Raw genomic sequence first — 20,509 nt, 5'->3', positions numbered from 1 at the left:
CAATGAGAAAACTTCTGTCTGATTTGTTATAAATCTGGATCCAGTTGTGCATGAAAATGCAATGCATCATCTGTAATTATTATGCCAGTTGGAGGTTTGGTCAGAACAGCAGACAGCCAAGCTATGCAACAACAAGCATTTGACATTTTAAACGGTCCTGACATTATAGCTCTGACATTTCATTTTTTATATCCTTTCAAAAAAATGAAATGATGAATGGGATTTCTTGATGGGTTAGAACATTTTAAGTTTGGGGTTCTATATCACAGGCCTATTAGTAGATCTTTCTTTTTTATTTTTTTATTTTTTACAAGATTTTTTAAAAAATAAAAGTGACCACGATGGTAAGTCCAGAAACCATCTGAACCATACTATGCTATCACAATATTGTTGACTATGTTCCCTATGCTGTGTATTACATCTTCATGACTTACTTGTTTTATACCTGGAAATTTGGACCTCTTATTCCCCTTCACATTTTTCTTCCTCTTTTTAACTTTTTAATTACAGTTAACAGTCAGTATTATTTTATATTAGTTTCAGGTGTATAGCATAGTAGTTAGACACTCATATAACTTAAGAAGTGATCCCCCTGACTAACCTAGTACCCACCTGGCAATACATAGTTATTACCGTATTATTGACTATATTCCCTACACTGTACTTTCAATTATTCATCTCAGTGGGCTCTGGTGACCGTTGAGACTGCCATTTGGGTGTGCCACTTGTGACACTTTGCTATGATCTGTGGGTGGTGCTCCTGTGTGGTCTGAAGCCAACTTTCAAGTATGTTGGTTCTGGGGCCTTTTGGGTGGGGCTCTGGTGCAGGCCCAGGTCAACCCCTGCCTGTGTCTGGCTGGGAACTACCTGGTAGGAGCTATAAAGTGATCCACAATCGTTTGCTGCCTGTGCTAAACCTGGAGGTGTGTGGAAGAGGCCACGCTGCAAGACGAGGATGTCTGCCTCTAGCCTGGGGTAGCTCTGCAAAAAACCAGGACACTCCAAGGCCTGCTGCCACCTGCCTGCTTCTTTAAAGTTCAGCCAGTGATAAAGCCTCATGTGGTATGCAAGTTGGGTGAGGCAGGGTTTCAGGAAGTTTCTGGAGAGAGAAGATTTGTGGTCACCAGGTTATTATAGATTCTGGTTTGGTACCAGTGCTGAGCCTGGAGTGACTAGCAAAAGTCTCAGAGGCTAGTCACTACGTGCCTAGGGCCTGCAGACTTTGGTAGTTTTCCAAGAAAAAGTGCAGTGTGGGCAGGGCTGGCTGCTGGTGAGAAGGTGCCTAGAACATTCGGGATGTTGGTTGTGTCGAGGTCCCAGTGTAACTCACCAGACCAGTGAGATTCAGATTCAGCCCGTGGGGGAAGGCTCAACACAGGAAAGATGGCTCCCACCTGCCAGCTGCCTTGGGAGGAAAACCACGCATAGGGAAAAAGGAGACTGACTTCCAGCCTTTGCCTCAAAGTCACACACCTCAGTCTGCTCCCTTTATGCCTCTGACACCTCCCAAATCACCGTCCCTCTACCGGAGCCCAGAGTGAGTGCCTAAGAGTGGGTGAGTCTGTGGGTGGTCCCTTTAAGAGGACGTCTGGGTTTTCCGCAGCTCTCCGTTTTACCCAGATGGTCAGAATCCCCACTGTTTTTCACAGCCAGATGTTGTAGGGGCTCCTCTTTCCAGCACCAGCACTCCAGGCTGGGGAGCCTGGTGTGAAGCTGGGGTCCCTCTCTCCTCCAGGGGGAACCCCTCTGTGGCAGAGATAGCCCTCTTGATTCTCAACTGCCACACAGAGGTTTGGGGCCGGCCCCTTTTGCGTCTCTGGTCTTGCTACCAGTGTTGAGGTGGCTTCTTTTTTATAGCCTTAGTTTAAAAACTTCTTTTCAGCTAGGCTTTAGATGGTTCTTCAGGCTGGTTATTCTATAATTAGTTGTAATTTTTTTTTTCTTTTTTAAGTTTATTGGGGTGACAATTGTTAGTGAAATTACATAGATTTCAGGTGTACAATTCTGTATTACCTCATCTATATATCACATTGTGTGGTCACCACCCAGAGTCAGTTCTCCTTCCATCACCATATATTTGATCCCCTTTACCCTCATCTACCACCTCCTTCCCCCTTTAGTTGTAATTTTAATATGTTCACGGAAGGAAGCAGGCATGGTGTTTATCTACTCTGCCATCTTGGAGCTGTCCCCTTTACTACACCTTCCAGTACACGGCTTACTCATGGAAATATAGTGGGGTTGAAGACCAGATATGAGCTGTCTTTATGTTAAAAGCTTTCTAATTATGCTTCCATATTCAAATATGGGTTTAAACCACACAACTGAAATTTTAAAGACAGAGTAGGACTATGCTTGACTCCTTCATAATTACAGAGGTATAGAGGTATAGATGAGGCATACATGGCAGCGGACATAAAGTGTAAATGGAAGTAGAGAAGTTATAGGTAAATGTATAGATGAAGATATAGATGTAGGTAGTATATATAGAGGTAGAAATATTCTGAGGTTTTTTTTAAACAGTCTGGGGTTTTCTAAATATTTTGAGGAGATTCACAGAGAAGTACACCATATAATATAAAATATGTTAAAATAAAATGATCACAAATAAAGTAATGTGAGAAAAATTATTGTAGCCATAATGACACAAAGTTCTACTCATTTGCCAAAGGTGTTCTACCCATTGGACTCTGAGCTTCCTAGTAGTAGAAGTGAAAAGGAAAACACTATTATAGTCTGGTCCCAGCAACAACCACATTCTGATGGTGACAATTGAGTTCATTTCCCTCCCACATTCCTCTGAGGCCTAGCGTCCTTTCCACAGAAAACTGGGTCCCAGTTCCCCCTTCTAAGCTCGTGTGTTCTAATAACCCCCGCCTCTTCCCTTTGTTCCCCCAACGTATTCTTGCCATTTCTGTGTTAATCCAGTGTCTTCCTCTTGCTTTTTCAGTCCTCCAATGTCTTTTTAACTAATTTCTCATATTAAACTTTCTCTGTTAAAATAACTAGTGTGATTTTTGTTTCCCTGGCTGGATTCTGACTAATACTGTGACTTGACTGCCTGAAGGTCAATCCTCTTTAAGTAAGGAACCCACCCCTCATTTGCACTGAGTACTTACTCTGGAACTGTGCTGAGTGGGTTTATTTAATCCTGAATGGGCTTGTTTGATCCTATCTAGTGATGTGGCTATTACCTCACCTTATGTCTGGTAGCTGAGAGTCAAAGAAGTGATTTTATTTTTCCAGTTATCACCCAGTAGTATCCCTCTAACACCCCTCATGGGCTGAGCCTAACTACAGGGAAACAGCGGGCAAATGAGCAATGTCATCAGTAGGCTCCCAGCCCAGCTTCACAGAGCAGAATATGGAAGTATGGGTTTGGAGTTTAAAATTTATATCTTAATTACTGGCACAGTTAGGACATGTCAAGTAGACAAGTAGACAACTTAAGGATGCCTCACTACCTACAGGTCCCATATTAAGAGCATCTAAGCTCTGCTTTACCCCAGGTCCCACTTCTCAATTTATGCCTTGAACGCTTGTAGTTCTCATCTGGCTTCCCCAGGCTCCAGTCACCCTCTTACCTGGATCCTCCTCCACCTTCTTTGGGATCATGACTGGTTTGTCTCGTGTACCCAGGTTTAGTATTTGGTAGTTTTTCCCTGGAGCTGCCTCTTAGATTTCTAAGCTCTGTTCCACGCACTGTACCCAATGCCCATTCCACTTCTACCTCCTCCCAAGATGACCCAGGTCTCATGGACCCTTCCTTTTCCAAAGAATAGCTTTGTCTTATCAGTATGAAGGGCAGGCAGGCCCACACAGTACATGCTTGTCAACTTATTAGGAAAATGGATTGTTGGGTGCAAAGAATGTAAGTATACTAATTATTTGTCATAACAAAACAGATCATAAAATAATGTCTACTTCACAGTTTTGCTGAGGGTAGTGCTAAGAAGGAGATGAATGTGAAATTTAGGTACAAAAGGATTTAGATTAATTCATCATTAGGTGAGTAGGAAAAAAAGGAGGCTGAAAAAGCAGAACCATATTCTTTCCCTCAAGTCTCCAGCTCTTCACATCATATCTAGCTGAAGCCATGTTTCTTCTCATGCATTCCTCTGCATTTTAGCATCCTGGACCTAATCAAAGGAAACAGTCCTGACTACATATGGAGTCATGTTAGTTTAATGAACTGGATATTTATTTAAGTAAATGTATTCCTCCTTCAGATTAAAAGCTTTAAGCAGAGCCTACGGTCCAGTGATTTTTTTTTTTCAGTTTTGCTTTTTTTTTTTTTTTTTTTCAGTATTTAATCAGAATTCCATGTTTCCCCCCTAATGGTTTTACAGTACAATTTCAAGAAAGGGATTCCATGACAAGTACGGCCTAGTATGTGAAGAACCTCAAAATGTTCATTACTTTCTGAGACTGTCCTTCTCATTTACCACAGGGTTGTGGCCCAACCAGAATTATAACCATCTGACAAGAACCTCGATGCCCCAACATATTTTCTCGTTTTCCCTAAAATTCCTTGATACTTGCATGAAGACATTATTTTAAAAAGAGAGAAAGATGAAAGGGAAGATATTAAAAGCTCTAATAAATTTTACCTTATAAAAAATACTTTAAAAAACCCTACTAAGATCACATTACCCACATCTATATATACAGAGTTGAAGACATAGTAGGAAGATGGCCTGATTCTTTGGGCCAAAATATCAAGAAAGAAAACAAGAAAAGTGGGAAGATATGTTAGTGAAGGCTGGTCCAGAATGAGAATGAGCTCTAATACGATCTTCTTAGTTTCTCCTCAAACCAGTGGCCAGTGACCAGCTGCTCCTTCAATTAAACCTTCGTTCTTTCTGGTACAAAGAACATTCCACCTCGTGAAGTGTCTACTGACACAGAACTGCTGTTTAAAGCAGAAGAGTAGGCCATGGGGGCAGGAGAATTGTTTAGGTGGGATGATATTTCCTTCATGTTTTCTGCCAAAATGTGTTGGCATAAATGTAATGCAGAAATAAGTGGAAAAAAATACATTTTGTTTAAAATTAATTATATGGCTGAGAGGCAAATGAAAAGGCCTCAAGTTACGGTTTGTGAATTAAAGAAAATATATGAGTGCCAGGGGAGAGAGCCTGCTCGCTCTGTTCTCACTACCCTGTCCCTATTCATATTAGAATAACCTTTGAAAATGAAAATGAAATACAGAAAATCCTGACATTTAAAACCAAGCTAGGGGTTATGCTTGCTGAAGAAATCTAAATCATTAAAACTGTGTGGACAGGAAATCGCTTTTTCAGTACTCAGTTTGTTTCTGGGGACAGCTGTAGGTATGCAAAACTGGACATTCAAATGAAACCCAGGGAATAACAAATCTTATCAGTAGGAGACTGACAACATTGAGATAAATATTTAGGGATGCAGAATTGCTTGGTGGAAAGAGCACTGAACCTAAGAACCAGATCTGGATTCTTGTGACCTTTGAGAAGACCCTTTATCCCTCTGAGTCTTGGTTCCTTCAGTTGTCAAGGGAGGGGACAAATCTCTGAAGTTCTTTCCACTTCTAGTATTCTATTATTCCGTGAGACCTTCAAAATGCAAGGAATGACACCTCAGTACCTCAACAACATTAGTTGCTTGGAAACAAAATTTAAGAAAAAAAAATATTTGACAAATTGTATGAAGCCCAGAATTTTTAAGACTCTTGTGGCCAATAAGGTTCAGGTTGCTACCTTTGAACTCTATGTCTCCCGTGATTCTTTTTTGTCCCTACCCCTTATACTGAGTTGCTCTTTACCACGTATAAAATGGTAGGTGAGTGATCAGCTGCCTATATGATTTTAATGCATGGTCAGGCATGGAAACCACAGGTGTTCACATGGAAACTTCCCCGTGATTGCTATGAAGAAGGCCAGAGTCCACCCACACACTATCTTCTAGCATTGAACTTTTAAATTCCTTGGAGCCATGGAATCATGCATACTGCATTTATAAGACATGGCAAAAAAGTCACGGACTTGCATACATCCAGACTAATTTATTTCTTCTTTTTCTTTTCAAAAAATTTTAGTTAAATTTATTGGGGTGATATTGGACAGTAAAATTATATAGGTTTCAAGTGCACATTTCTATAATACATCATCTGTATATTGCATTGTGTGTTCACCACCCAGAGTCAGTTCACCTTCAATCACCATATATTTGACCCCCGTTACCCTCTTCGACCACCCCCTCCTCTCTTACTCTCTGATAACCACTGAACTGTCGTCTGTGTCCATGAGTTTTTGTTTCTTTTTTGTTGTTGCTTTCAGTTTTATATGCCACATATGCTACATACGCCTCTCAACTTTTTCTGTCTGATTTATTTCGCTTAGCATGATAATCTCAAGATCCACCCATTTGTTGCAAATGGCAGTATTTCATCTTTTCTCATGGCTAAATAATATTCCATTGTACATATGTACAACATCTTTATCCAATCATCTATCGAAGGATGCTTTGGTTCTTTCCATGTCTTGGCCATCATGAATAAGGCTGCAATAAACATAGGAGTATATATATCTTTACAGATAAATGTTTTCAGATCTTGGGGGTAGATATCCAGAAGAGGGATTGCTGGGTCGTATGGTAATTCTGTTCTTAATTTTTTTGAGGACTCTCCATACTGTTTTTCATAGTGGCTGTACCAATTTATATTCCCACCAGCAATGTATGAGAGTTCCTTTTTCTCCACAAATTCTCCAACACTTGTTATTAGTTATCTTGTTGATAATAGCCTTTCTGACAGGTGTGAAGTGGTATCTCATTGTAGTTTTGATTTGTATTTTCCTAATAGCTAGTGAGGTTGATCATTTTTTCATACATCTTTTGCTGTTTGTATGTCATCTTGGGAGAATTGTCTGTTCAGGTCCTCTGTCCATTTTTTAATTGGTTGTTTGTTTGTTTTTGTTGTTGAGTTGTGTGAGTTCTTTACATATATATTTAGCTCCTTATTGGAGGTGTTGTTTGCAAGTATCTTCTCCTATTTGGTGGGTTGCCTCTTTGTTTTATTGATGGTTTATTTTGCTGTGCAGAAGCTTTTTAGTTTGATATGGTCCCGTTCAGTGATTGATTTTTGCTTTTACTTCCCTTGACTTTGAGGTAAGTAAACTATAGTATACTTGCATTAGAGATTGGTTTCCAGTGCACATAATAGATAACTCAACTTAGAGTTCCTTGACTGGCTTTGTTTTTGTCCCACTGCAGAATGTGGAGGCAGTTTGCTCAGGGCTGGCACAGCTGACTCACGATGTCATCATCATACCAGTCTCCTCCTGTCTTTCTGCTCTGCTGTCCTTAAGTCCTGCTCCCATCCACTTGGTCTCCAGGAGGTTCCTGACACCTCTCCTTGGGCATCTTAACTTTGTTCTGCAAGGAACGGGAGTGTGGAGGGAAGACGCATGACAGCTGAGTCAGCAGCCTTTGAAGAGCTTTTCTAGAAGCCTCACGTAGGGACCTCCACTTTCCTGTGTTGGCCAGCACTGTGTCCCTTGTCACCCTAGCTACAAGGGCACCTGAAAAATGTAACATTTTTTCTGGGCAGATTGTCACTAGAAATAAAATCAGGAGAAAGAAGGAAGGGTACAAAAAAATAGTTAAATAGCAATTTTTTCAAAAATACTCACGTAAGTGGAATATTGCTAGGGACGTGTTAGGTCCAATAGAATCAACAATAGATAGACCTTCAAGTCATATTGATGAACAAAAAAGGTATTGAACAAAACCTATGGTACAAGGCTCTAAACATGCTCACATACATGCAGCAGACACAGAGAAAATGATAAATTGATACACAAAAAAACAGTCTGGAAGGATACACATCCAAATCCTAGAAATGATTAATTGTGGGGGTGGGGTTGGGAGTCTCTAGTTTTATTTATAATTCTAGATGTGGTGGACATGAAGATGTTGCCCAGATCTGTCTTCAGGGAAGAACTTGTTGCCCTAGCTGCTGAGAGTGTTAGCAGCAGACAACCTCCCACTGTCAGCACTTTCTGGATTTGCTTCAACGGCAGAGAGCTGCCTCTTTCAAGGTCACACCCATGGTGGTAAAAGTGAGCGACTCGTATTTAATAACTGATCAGAGGTGATCTATAAAGGCCCAGCTATTTCAGGCTAGTAATGAGCCCTGGGGTGGTTCAGCCTGCGTAGGAGCTGACCTCTCTCTCTGCTCAGCTTCCTTCTCTTCCCTTCCATGTGTGTTATTGTTAAAGATCCTCCATAATAAGTGTTCTGCACACTAAATACTCTATCTCAGCGTCTGCTTTCCAAAGCACCCAACTGACAGTGGTGTTTCTGGTATACTGTGATGTGTATGTCCCTAAAAAGCCACCTGTTCAGCAAAATTGCACATAAAAAATAACCAGGCTTATGGAAAAATGGGAAATGATTTAAAACCAATGCAACTCTCTCAATAGAGCACCAATAAAACCAAGGAAAATTGTAATAAAAATACTAACCCGTTAAATTTCCAACTGCAGTCAGTAGGTCCTGGTAGCCTAAACCCCGCTGCACTGTGCCTGAGATTGAGCCACCTTGAGAACATTAGATTGCAGTAGAGGCAAGCCTCGTCGGAATTCAAAAGAAGGGGTAGCCTTCTTCATCAATACTTTTTTTAACCAAGGGGACAATATGTCCTTCAAAGCTTCACCAGATAGCTCAAAGGTGTGGAGGCTGAGGCAGCTCAGCCATCACTTTTAGTAAGGAAGGCAAGTTTCTCCTGCAAGTTTCAGTTTTTCTTTCTTCTGTTAAGGCCTTCAACTACTGTTATGGGTTTCTTTTTAATTTGGAGAAATCTTGCCCTGATTACTTCAAAATAGTAATAAGATGGAAAATTTCATGTAAAAATCAACGCAGCTTCTGTGTTATACTGACATCAATCCCTGATTCTCATTACAAATACAAGACTAGAAAGAGGTAAGTGTGTCAGATTTTTAAAAAGGAGGCTATTTGCATATTGTCTCTATTAAAAAGTTTAAAGTGTATCTATATGAAGGAGGAATGCTGGGGAATGGAAACTAAGTGTAAGAATGATATTTGGTACTTAATTCCTATAATTAAAATTGTTCTTGTCTGTCCATTTATTGTTACTCGTAGTTATACTCTTCTGCAATCAACTGAGTTAGTCTTACGCACTGTTCTTCTATTCTCAGTTCATTGGTGAAATACTGTGTACGAGGCAGAGTGAGGACACCCGTTCTATTAGGCTTCCAAACATTGCTCCAGCATCCCATGTTACAGAACATGATTGAGGCTATTTGGTGCAGTAGAAATAACCTTGATTTAAAGTCAAAAGACTTGAATTCTATTCCTAGATCTGTTCTCTACGGTGTGGTCTTAGGGTGAAGTAAATAACAAATATGAAATTAGCAAGGTTGATGAATGCAACTTTCTGTGGCCCCTGGCCACCAATCAACCTGTACTGTCAACCTCACCAAATGTCTTCCTTTTTTAACTTCTATAGCTTGTTCCCATCCTTCTTTCCTTCGTGCTTAACTGTAAGAAAATAAATATTAAAAACAGTAGTGTACATCACAGACCAACCAGACGTGAACAAAGAGATGTGCGTACCTGTTTTGGTGATGTGTTTTAGTTGAAATGGTTCTGACAGCCAGGCTCAGAGACCGGGGACAGCTTGCCAATGTTCTTTGACTTAAAGTGACTACAGTTGAGTTTTGAAAGCATCACATTTAGGCTGTTCTAGTCTAGTGAGCAGTTCATTAGGTTTGAGATGCCTCTGAGAATTGGGCTATGACTTTGGGGGAAGCTTTGTGTAAAACAAACAACATCCTTGCTGAGTCTTGACACCTACATGATATTTACCAGGAGAATTCTAGAATCCTTAAGTTGATTGGTCTCAGTGTTTTTGTTGTCACTTACTTCTATATATTTATATTTTGAATTTTTTTTTTGCTCTCAGATAAGTAATTTTACATCTCCTAAGGGGAAAAGATTTTTGTTTTAGGTTATAAACAAAGTACTGATTTAGTACAACGTGTCTCATATAGATGTCACAAAAAGTGAATCTACATGAAAAGCCATATTTCTCATTGGTACAAATTCTGGGGAGTATGTGTGTCTATATCTACATCTATATTTATATCTAGATCTAGATATCATCTAAATCTCTAGATATAGATACATGACTCAGTCCATACAGTCAGGTATGTAGTGAACGTAATGTTACCTTTCTATAACTGAACATAAATTCTATTTTGTGGTTACCATTGTTGTAGGCAATGAATATGTGATCTCAATTTAGGAACTGTTTTCCATACTCTCTTTCACCTGTGCAGGGAACTTAGTGAGTAGCGGTGCATGAGAGGATGGGATCCAGTATGTGTTGTCGTATATCCACTTAACGTCTATAGTGATCAGGGCTAATCATCAAAATATACTTAAAATATCTGAAAATCAAAACGGTACAGGCACAGGTGATCAAAGCAGATGTCTGTAGTAGCTAATTAGTACAGTGGACAGCACATACTGAAGACCTTGCCCTTTTGGTCCTCAACTGTTGGTTCACCCAAGCTATAGCTACATTTTTTGTCCCCATAGAAAAACCTCTTCAAGTGTTTGTGTCACATCCAAATGCTTCCCAGAAGCAATAACTATATTATACTATTCCTGTTTCACTTGGATCCAGGGAAACTGTGTCTTCTCTACTGCTCCTTTAGGACATGGGGGAAATTATAGACCTTTCCCCTTCCTGGATTCTACTCAAGAATTGGTTTGGGGGTTGGTGTCAGAGGGCTACTCTACTCTCTAGGACTCCCTTCAGGTTCCGGTTCTGTTCACCAATTTATTGACCCAAAGGCAGGACCCCACACCATTACATAGAGTGGAAAGTTGACCTTTTGGAACCAGTGTTTTGTGTAGCTCTTCTGCCAGCTAAGTATCTGCTCAAGATTCCTGGTTTCTGATTAGCTGTGTGGGCAACCAGCTCTTGATCAGATGCCTTATCTTCTGATGAAAAGATTTCAAGCCCAGTGGTACCTAGTTGAGAGATGTAATATGTTGGTCATTGGAATTCAGCTCTTTAATATGAGGCTCTAGAAGGCTCTGCACTGAGTCAGTCCACATCTTCAGGCTCAGCTCACACTGCAATTCCCTTGTGCTTTCTCCACACTGGACACTTTGTCCTTTCAATTTCTTTTCACCATGCTTCCTCTTGACATAGGGCCTTAGCTCTGCTGTGCCCACTCTAAGAAAATATTTTTCTTCTCCTGTTCACCCAGTATCCCCCTCATTCAGATTTTAGCTCAAATGATATATCTTTGGGAAATGCCCCCAAGTTCCCTAATAAAATCCTTTATTTCTCTTATTTTCAGTGTCACTGATTTACACTTCTTTGTATGACTATTCCACCCATTCTTTCCTTATGGTTTCTAATCAATCCTTCACAGAGTAGTAGTCCTGGCAAACAGGAAGCACTGTTTACTAGTTTTTGAATGAATGAATGAAAAGGTCCTATCTGCATGGGAAGCTAGACCTAAGCCCACTTACTCAGCATGTCTTTCTTCACTCTCTCCTACCTCTTATCTCTACGTGTTTGTTTTTATTCTTTAATTAATGCTTGCTTCCAGCAAGCACTAGAATAAAATAGATGGATTAATATGTGTAGTTTTCTTTTTTTTTTTTTTTTCCTTCTGAAGGCCAATTATAGGCTGTGGCGATGATTATTCTATGGAGTCACCCAGACCTTGTTAATGAGCAACATTAATCTGCAGGGAAATATTGCTTCCAGGGTTTGAGTCAAAGATTGCAAGGAGGGGTTGCCAAAGCCCTTTCCCCACCACCAAACAAAGCAAAACAAAACAAAAAACAAAACCTCCAGTAACAATTTTTTTCAAATGTCATTTATGCTGCTTTGTAATATTTATAGTACATATTATCATTAATTACACCAGTTAATGGCAAAAATGGTAGAGTGTTCTCAAAAAAGTTTATAATAACAAACTCTGCTTTTGTTTATATTTTCTGTCTGAAGTGTAACACATCTTTGTAATAGATGTTGTACAAATCTTTTAATTTACAATTTCCCTTCATATATAATCCAGTAGACTACATAAAACATTACTGGAATATATCTTCACTTTCCATGGAAATCAGATATGTTAATTTAAACATTTAACACAGGTTTTAACAACAAATTTTTGATTAAGTTTATATGATTGGTGATGTTTTCTCAGTATAATTTCTTTTCAACCACATTTAAAAACCCTATTAAGAGCTAATATTCAGAGAATATTTATTCTGATCAGTTTCCTCTTTAGAAAGGTATTATTAGACCTTCTGTTGGTACAGTTTTAAATAATAATCTTGTTATATTGGTAACAAAACAAAACACGTTAAGCCTGAAAAATGATGGCAATTTGAATATGAACAGCTTGCTATCCAGCGAATCCAAACTTCATTTCCCACACACATAATTATAGCTAGTAAAGCTAAGGAGTAATATGTACCTTTATAGAAAGATCAAAAAAATAGCTTATTTGAAACTGAACAAAAATAAATGAGGCAGATATTTTATTTATGATGCAGACATTTTGTTTATGATAACATAATCAATATTACCAAAAATTTACATACAAGTATGGATATGGAAAACTATCTGCAAATAATTTAATTGCACAAAATGAATTGAAAAGATATAAAATCACCATCTGAAGAATTGGTCACACTAGTCTTTCTTCAATACTGTTCATTGGAGAAAAGGTTGTTTGGTTTATATTTTTGATGAGCAGAAAATGTATAACACATTATATAAAGAATACATTATAATTCAAGGAGGATACTGTTGAAAGCAAAACACTGTGACTTTAAAATATTATTTCTGTTAATTGGATTTTTCCTGAAGTAATCTGTAAATGTAGTTTGTGGTCTAAGCATGAATATTGAGAGACTAAACGTTTGCATACTTTTTAAAAAAATCTATTGTGCAATTTATTATAAGATGTGTTTGGACAGTTGATTAAGCAAGGTTAAGACTAGAAGTAGGAGAATGGGTTTTGTAGACAGGGGACAATGGGAAGATTGGAGGGGATGCTGATAACAAAGGTAGTTGTGTAAGAAATACAATTCCCACATAAAATTACTAAATTTCTATTGTTTCTCCCTGCTCTTTGCTTCCAGATTTCCTGTTTTGAAAAAATGTAAAATTTGTGCATTAGCAGTGCATGTCCAACATAATTACCATATTACAGATAGTTCAGTGACCTCTCTGTATAAAATAATTTGTGTCGAAACAAATGAAAATTAGTAGCTCTCTCCACTAGCCTCTGTTCTGATTAAAGTTAGGAAATGTATTATTTTTCTACACAGGGCAAGATTGTCCATTAAAACAAACACAATCTGCTTATTTTTCTATTTTGCAAATTGTTGAGTATTTTCAACTATATTCTTTTAGGCAGAAATGCATTTCAACAAAGCTAGTGTGGTCATAGCTAGTATACTTCGCATACTGACTAAATAACAATTTAAAATGCTGAGGTCATATCAAGTGAGAAAAATAGAATGTGTGACTTGTTTTGGATGATAAGACATTAAAATGCAGGTACTATAGTAGAAAATCAATTATTTTCTCTGTGATTTGTTAGGCTAAACTTTTGACTAAAGAAGTCATAAGGAAAAGCAGACCAATGAATGGCCTTGTAGCTCCAAGAAAAGAAGTTCCTAACCAAATTTAAATCATATGAACTAGGGTACAAACTTACTTTGCACAATTACACTATTTCTAACTGAATGGACACCAAGTTTTTTTGTTTGTTTGTTTTGTTTTTTGTTTTTAATTTGGTTTCGCTTTTTAACCACTCCTAATATGAATAGGAGGCAGTAGCAGCAGCCACCACCCCAGGTAAAGCTAGATACCCCTTAAACTTATGAACTGAAATGAAATGGAAAATATGCATTTTCCATTTAGATAGATTGGTTATCTATCTAACCATTAGATAGGTGCATACCTATCTAACCAGAGCCCCCATTGAATCTACTGCCCAGTAAACTATCTAGGCAGAAAGGTAAGTTCGTGAGGCTCTGTGTTGCTAGGACACTGGAACTGATGAAGAGGGTAAATATAGTCATTCATTAATTTATTCTCTAATTTATAAAATATCTACTGTGGACTTTGTGTCTGCCAGACTCTGAGATAGACACTAAGGAGACAAAGTTCACCAAACCAGACATGGACCCTGTCCACTTGGACTTTACAGGCAGCAGGAGTTATTAACCAGGTAAATGTGAATATAAAAGTGCAAATCTTAACAAGCGCTATACAAGAGAGCAAGACCAATTCAGCTCAGGATTTTACAAATGATGGTAATTCAATTACTAGTGCAGCGGACATGAAGGATATTGGTGACTTTCAGAATACATTTTGAGATTTTGGAAAGGGTACGTGCATTGTCTTTCCTTATTTTTGTGAAGGCCATGTGGTTGAATTGCTGCAAAAGCACAAGGAGTTGGAATTATGTAGATTTGCTATTATCTGGAAGAAAATAAGAGTTTTGGGGAAAAATATTTTAATTTTCTTTTTAACTTATTACAATTAATTACTGATGTTGGGCACAACACAACTTCTCAACCCTTGGAATCAGATTGGGTACCACCACTTTGTTTCTTTTTCCATATTGATTTTCACATAGTACTTGCTCTTTGGTAATTAAACTTTTTATTTTGAGATAATTGTAGCTTCACATGCAATTGTAACAGATTTTGTGTACCGTTTCCCCAGTTTCCCCAATGGTAACATCTTGCAAAACTATAGTACAATATCACGATCAAACATTGACATTGATACAGTCAAGCTACACAATATCTGCAGCATCACAGGATCCCCCATCTTGCCCTTTGATAACCCCACCCGTTTCCCACATGCCTGCATTCCCTCTTTGACTCCTGGCAACCACTAGCCTCTTTTCCATTTCTATCATTTTGCCATTTTAAGAATATTATATAAGTAAAATCTAAAAGGTCTGACAATTAAGTGTGTGAACTTGTTGCAACGATGTTGCTAACCTTTTTTGATATCAGAGAGATTATTCATTATGAATTTGTACCAACTGGACAAACAGTTAACCAAATTTACTATTTGGAAGTGCTGAAAAGGCTGCATGAAAAAGTTAGACGACCTGAACTTTTTAACAGCACTTCATGGCTCTTGCATCATGACAATCCACCAGCTCACATGGCACTGTCTGTGAGGGAGTTTTTAGCCAGTAAACAAATAACTGTATTGGAACACCCTCCCTACTCACCTGATCTGGCCCCAATGACTTCTTTCTTTACCGAAGATAAGGGAAATATTGAAAGAAGACATTTTGATGACATTCAGGACATCAAGGGTAATACGATGACAGTTCTGATGGCCATTCCAGAAAAAGAGTTCCAAAATTGCTTTGAAGTGTGGACTAGGTACTGGCATCGGTGCACAGATTCCCAAGGGGAGGGGTACTTTGAAGGTGACTGTAGTGATATTCAGTAATAAAGTATGTGGCACTTTTTCTAGGATGAGTTCATAAACTTTATTGTCCGACCTGGTATATAACATTTTGGAACTGGCTTGTTTAACTCTATATGATCTTCTGGAGATTCAGGTTGTTACATGTATCAATAATTGGTTCCTTTTTATCCCTGAGTTATTCCATAATATATATGTACCATGGTTTGCTTATCCATTCATTCACTGAAGGACATCTTGTTGTTCCCAGTTTTTGGTGATTGTGAATAAAGCTACTAACTATAAACATTCATTTGCAGATCTGAGATAAATGCCCAGGAATGATTGCCTAGTTATATGGTAATTGCATATTTAGGTTTTAAAGGAATTGCTGTACTTTTTTTCCAGAGTAGCTATACCACCAGCAATGTAACACCAGCAATGTGTGAGTGATCCAATTTTTCTACATCCTCACCAGCATTTGGTGTTGTCTCTGTTTTTCATTTCAGCCATTCTGATAGGTATGTAGTGATACCCAAGGATAGTTTTAATTTGCATTTCCCTAATAGCTAATGATTGAACATCTCTTCATGTGCTTTTTGGCCATATACATATCCTGTTTAGTGAAATGCTTTTAGCCCATTTTCCAACTGGATTTATTTTGAGGAGAGGGGTGTATTGGTCAGAGGAGATTGGGGAAGCTTTTTTAAAATATATATTTTTGAATATTTCAATCACAGTTGACATACAATATTATATTAGTTTCAGGTGAACAACATAGTGATTAAACATTTTCATAACTTATGAAGTGATCACCCCAATAAATCCAGTACCCATCTGACACCATACATAGTAATTACAATATTATTGACTATATATGCCTTCTGCTATACTTTGCATCCCCATGACCAATTTATATTTCTTAAATTCTTCCTTTTTGTCACCCATACCCAATCTCCCCTCCCATCTGGCAATCATCAAAATTTTCTCTGTGTCTATGAGTTTGTTTCTGTTTTGTTTGTTAACTTTCTTTTTTACCTTTGATATTTATTTTAATTTTTTATTTATTAGTATTAGTTTCAGGTGCACAAGACAAGGCAATACTTAGACATTCATCATTTATATCCCTCACACTGTGAATCCCCATCCCCCCCTCCACTATCCCTCCGACATCGCACCAAGCCATCACATTATATATATAAAATTATAGTTGGCATTCATTATTGTTCAGCTTCAGGTGTACAGTACATTGATCAAGCATCTACATCTTCCCTGAGGTGGTCTTCCAGATGGGACCTGTGTCCATCAGATACCCTACAAAATCTTTACAACATTATTGATTATGTTCCCCAAATTAATTTTCAAAAACCCTGAGGCCATTTTGTGGTTACCGACTGTTTTCTAATCCCCTCACCTTTTCCCTTATCCCCACCCCCCGCCCATCTAACAACCCTCAGATTTTCCTCTTTGTCCCCAGAACTGTTTCTGATTATTTCATTCACTTATTCTTTTCTTTAGATTCCGCATATAAGTGAGATCATATGGTACTTGTGTTTGTTAACTTTTTAAAATTCCACATACAGTATGAGTGAAATCATATGGTATTTGTCTTTCTTTGTTTGACTTATTTTACTTAGTATAATACCCTCTAGGTCCATCCATGTGGTTCAGATAGCAAGATTTCATTCTCTTTTTTTATGGCTGAATAATATCCTATTGTATGTTTATACCACTATTTATTCATTCATCTGTTGATGGACACTGTTTTTTTTTAATTTTTTAACAGTGGAATTTTGAGAGTTCTTTATGTATACTAGATACTAGTTTTTTTGTCAGATATATGTTTTGGAAATACTTTCTCCCTATTTCTAGCTTATCTTTTCATTCTATTGACAGGGTCTTTCACAGATCAAAGGTTTCAATTTGTTGAAATCTAATTTACCAATTTTTCCTTTTACGAATAGTGATTTTGGTGTCATCTAAGAATTTTTTGACCCATAGATCCCAAAGATTTTCTGTCTTTTCTTAAATGTTTTATGGTTTATATTTTAATTTAAGTCTGTGATCTATTTTGAGTTAATATTTATACAAGATATGAGACTTAGGTCAAGATTCACTTTTTACTACAGATGTCTAAGTGCTCTAACATCTTTAGTTGAAAAGGCTCTCTTTGCTTTATTGAATTGGTTTTTCAATTTTGTCAAAGATAAGTCAGGAATATTTTTGTGAGTCTATTTCTGGGTTCCCTATTCTGTTCCATTGATATATTCTGTTCATCTTTCTTCTAGTACCACACAATCTTGATTAATGTAGCTGTATATTGTCTTGAAATTGAGTAGACTAATCACAATCACTTTATTCATCATTTTCAAAGTTACTTTGTTCTTCCATATACTTTGTAGAACAAACTTTTCTATACTTAAAATGAAAATTTGCAGGGATCTTGATTTCCTTCCTAAATATAGATGCAAAAACCTCAGTAAGATATCAACGAACATATGTCAGCAACATATTAAAAGAATTATAAGCCATGACCAAGTAGGGTCTATTCTATGTTAGCTCAATATTCAAAGAATCATTCAGCATAACCTACTATGTTAACAGACTAAAAGAGTAAAAATCACATGATTTTATCAAGTAATTCAGAGAAGATATGTGACGAAATTCAATACCATTTACGATATGGATATTTTGTGTTTATCCTGTTCAGGGTTCAGTCAACTTCTTGAATATATAGGTTTTTGTCTTTGCTAAATTTAAAACGTTTCTAGCCATTGCTTCTTGTAGTACTTTTTCAACCTTGGCCTTTCCCTCCTCTTCTTTGGAACCAACAACAACATTGATGTCAAGTTTTATGTATGGTTGTAATCATACAGATCCATGATGCTCTGTTCACTTTTTTTCAGTCTATTTTATCTCTTTTGTTTAAAAATTACTAGGTAATTTCTATTGTTCAATCTCTCAGTTCACTTTCCTCTCCTCTTTCTCCTATCTTCTGCATTCTGTTATTTAGCCCGTCCACTGAGGTTTCATATTGACGTTTGTATTTTTCAGTTCTAAAATTTCTCTTTGTTTTTTCCTTGTATTTTTTGTTTCTTTGGTGAAACTCTATTTTTTTTAAATTTGTTTTAAGAATATTTATAATTGCTCATTGATACTTTTATTGTGGCTTTTTAAATTTTTTTTTTTAGATCATTATAACATTTCTGTCATCTCAGTGTTAGCATCTATTGATTGACTTATTTCATTCCCTTGATATCATCCTGGCTCTTGGTATGATGATGATATTTTATTGAAACCTGGACATTTCAGTGTTATGTTATGAGACTCTGGATCTTGTTTCAAGCTTCTGTTTTAACTGGCTTTCTCTCTTAGTGCCCTGGCAATAGAAGGTGGAGGTGGGCACTGCCTGTTTATTACTAGGTGCAGGTAGAAATCTAAGTTCTCCACTCAGCCTCCATTGACACATGCAGGTTGGTGAGGAGTCCTTGTCACTGCTGGTTGGGTGAGTTTTGGCTCCCCAAGGGTTCACCACTGATACTAGGATGAGAGTGATCTCATGCCTGTTGGCCAATGATGAATGTGCTTACTCTCCTCTAGGCATCCTCTGACGTGGCAGAGAGGTGAGGGGAAGCCGTGCCTCATTATCACTGGATGGGATGTGGAAGTTCAAGTTCCCCATGTGATCTCCAAGGATACGGTGGGATGGAGGGGTGGACCTCATTATCAGACAGGATGGTAGGGGGAATAACAATCCTGGCTCCCTACTTGGCCTTCTTTGACACCACTTTTGTAGGGGTTTGATGGGGCTTTTTATAGCTTTGTGAGTGTGGAAGTCTAGGCTTCTCACTTAGCCTTTGCTTACATGAGTGGAGGTGGGACAACAGTTTTCTCTACGGTACTTGACTGGAGTTGAGCAGTTATTATCCAAAAGTTTACTATCTTGCTAGGCTGACCCTTTTGTGGTCTTTTGGCTAGAGAGAGCAAGATTTCTGTCTGAGCTTATTGGCATTTTTTGGGTTGCTGGCTTCTTTAGTTCTAAGTATGGGACATATAAGGTAAAAAGAAAATTCAGGGAACTCACTACTTTCTTGTTTCTTGGGACCCTGGGTCCTTAGTCGTTCTGCTTCTTCTCTACACCTTTCAAGTCTTCTTATGTTTGTCTTATACATAATGTCCAGGCATTTTAGTTGTACTAAGTGGGTGAGAATGGAAAAGTATGTGTACTCCGTCTTCCTGGAAGCAGAAGCCAGTCAGTATTTTGTTTTCTTTTGATTACTGAATTTTTATTCAATAAATGCTCTCTTCTTGAGTTCAGTAAATAAGAGTCTAACTAACTCAGAAAGGAACATGGACACACTCAAAATATACACCCAGAATCCAAACACTTTTTGCCTTCATCATTGCTACCACTGTTGTTCATGCCACCACCACTTTGCTTCTGAATTATTGCTGTAATCTCATGATTGCTTCTCCCTTTGGTCCACCACTATCTATATTCAATACAGTAGCCAGAGAGACCCTATTAAAACATTAGCCTTATTTTTTGCTCAATATTTTTCAAAGCCTCCTCATCAACAAAGCCAAAAACTCATACAATGGCTTACAAGGCTCCACACACCTTGCACACCCCTCCCCTTACTCTGTTGATCTCATTTCCTCCCGTTCTGCCCTCTCTCACTCTGATGCAGCCATAGTGACCTCCGAGCTGTTCTTCTCACATGTTGGGCACATTCCCACTTGCTGTTCCCTTTGTCTGGAGCATTCTTGCCCCAGGTATCCTCATGGATAGCTCTTTTACCTCCTGCAGATCTTTGCTCAAATGTTACCTTCTCAGACCTTCCCTTACTACCATATTTAGAGCTTCAACTATACATTACTCTCTCTACCTTCCCCAGAACCCCCTTCTTGCTTTGTTTTCTTCGTAATAATTTTACTTTTAATATACCAGACAATTACTAATTTGTTTTATTTTCTGCCTCTCCTGTTGAAATATAAGCACCATGAGGGACATGGTGTTTTGTCTGCTAT

Source organism: Rhinolophus hipposideros (assembly GCF_964194185.1).
Source record: "Rhinolophus hipposideros genome assembly, chromosome: 2".
Taxonomy (NCBI): domain Eukaryota; kingdom Metazoa; phylum Chordata; class Mammalia; order Chiroptera; family Rhinolophidae; genus Rhinolophus; species Rhinolophus hipposideros.
Note: the sequence above shows the minus strand (reverse complement) of the source record.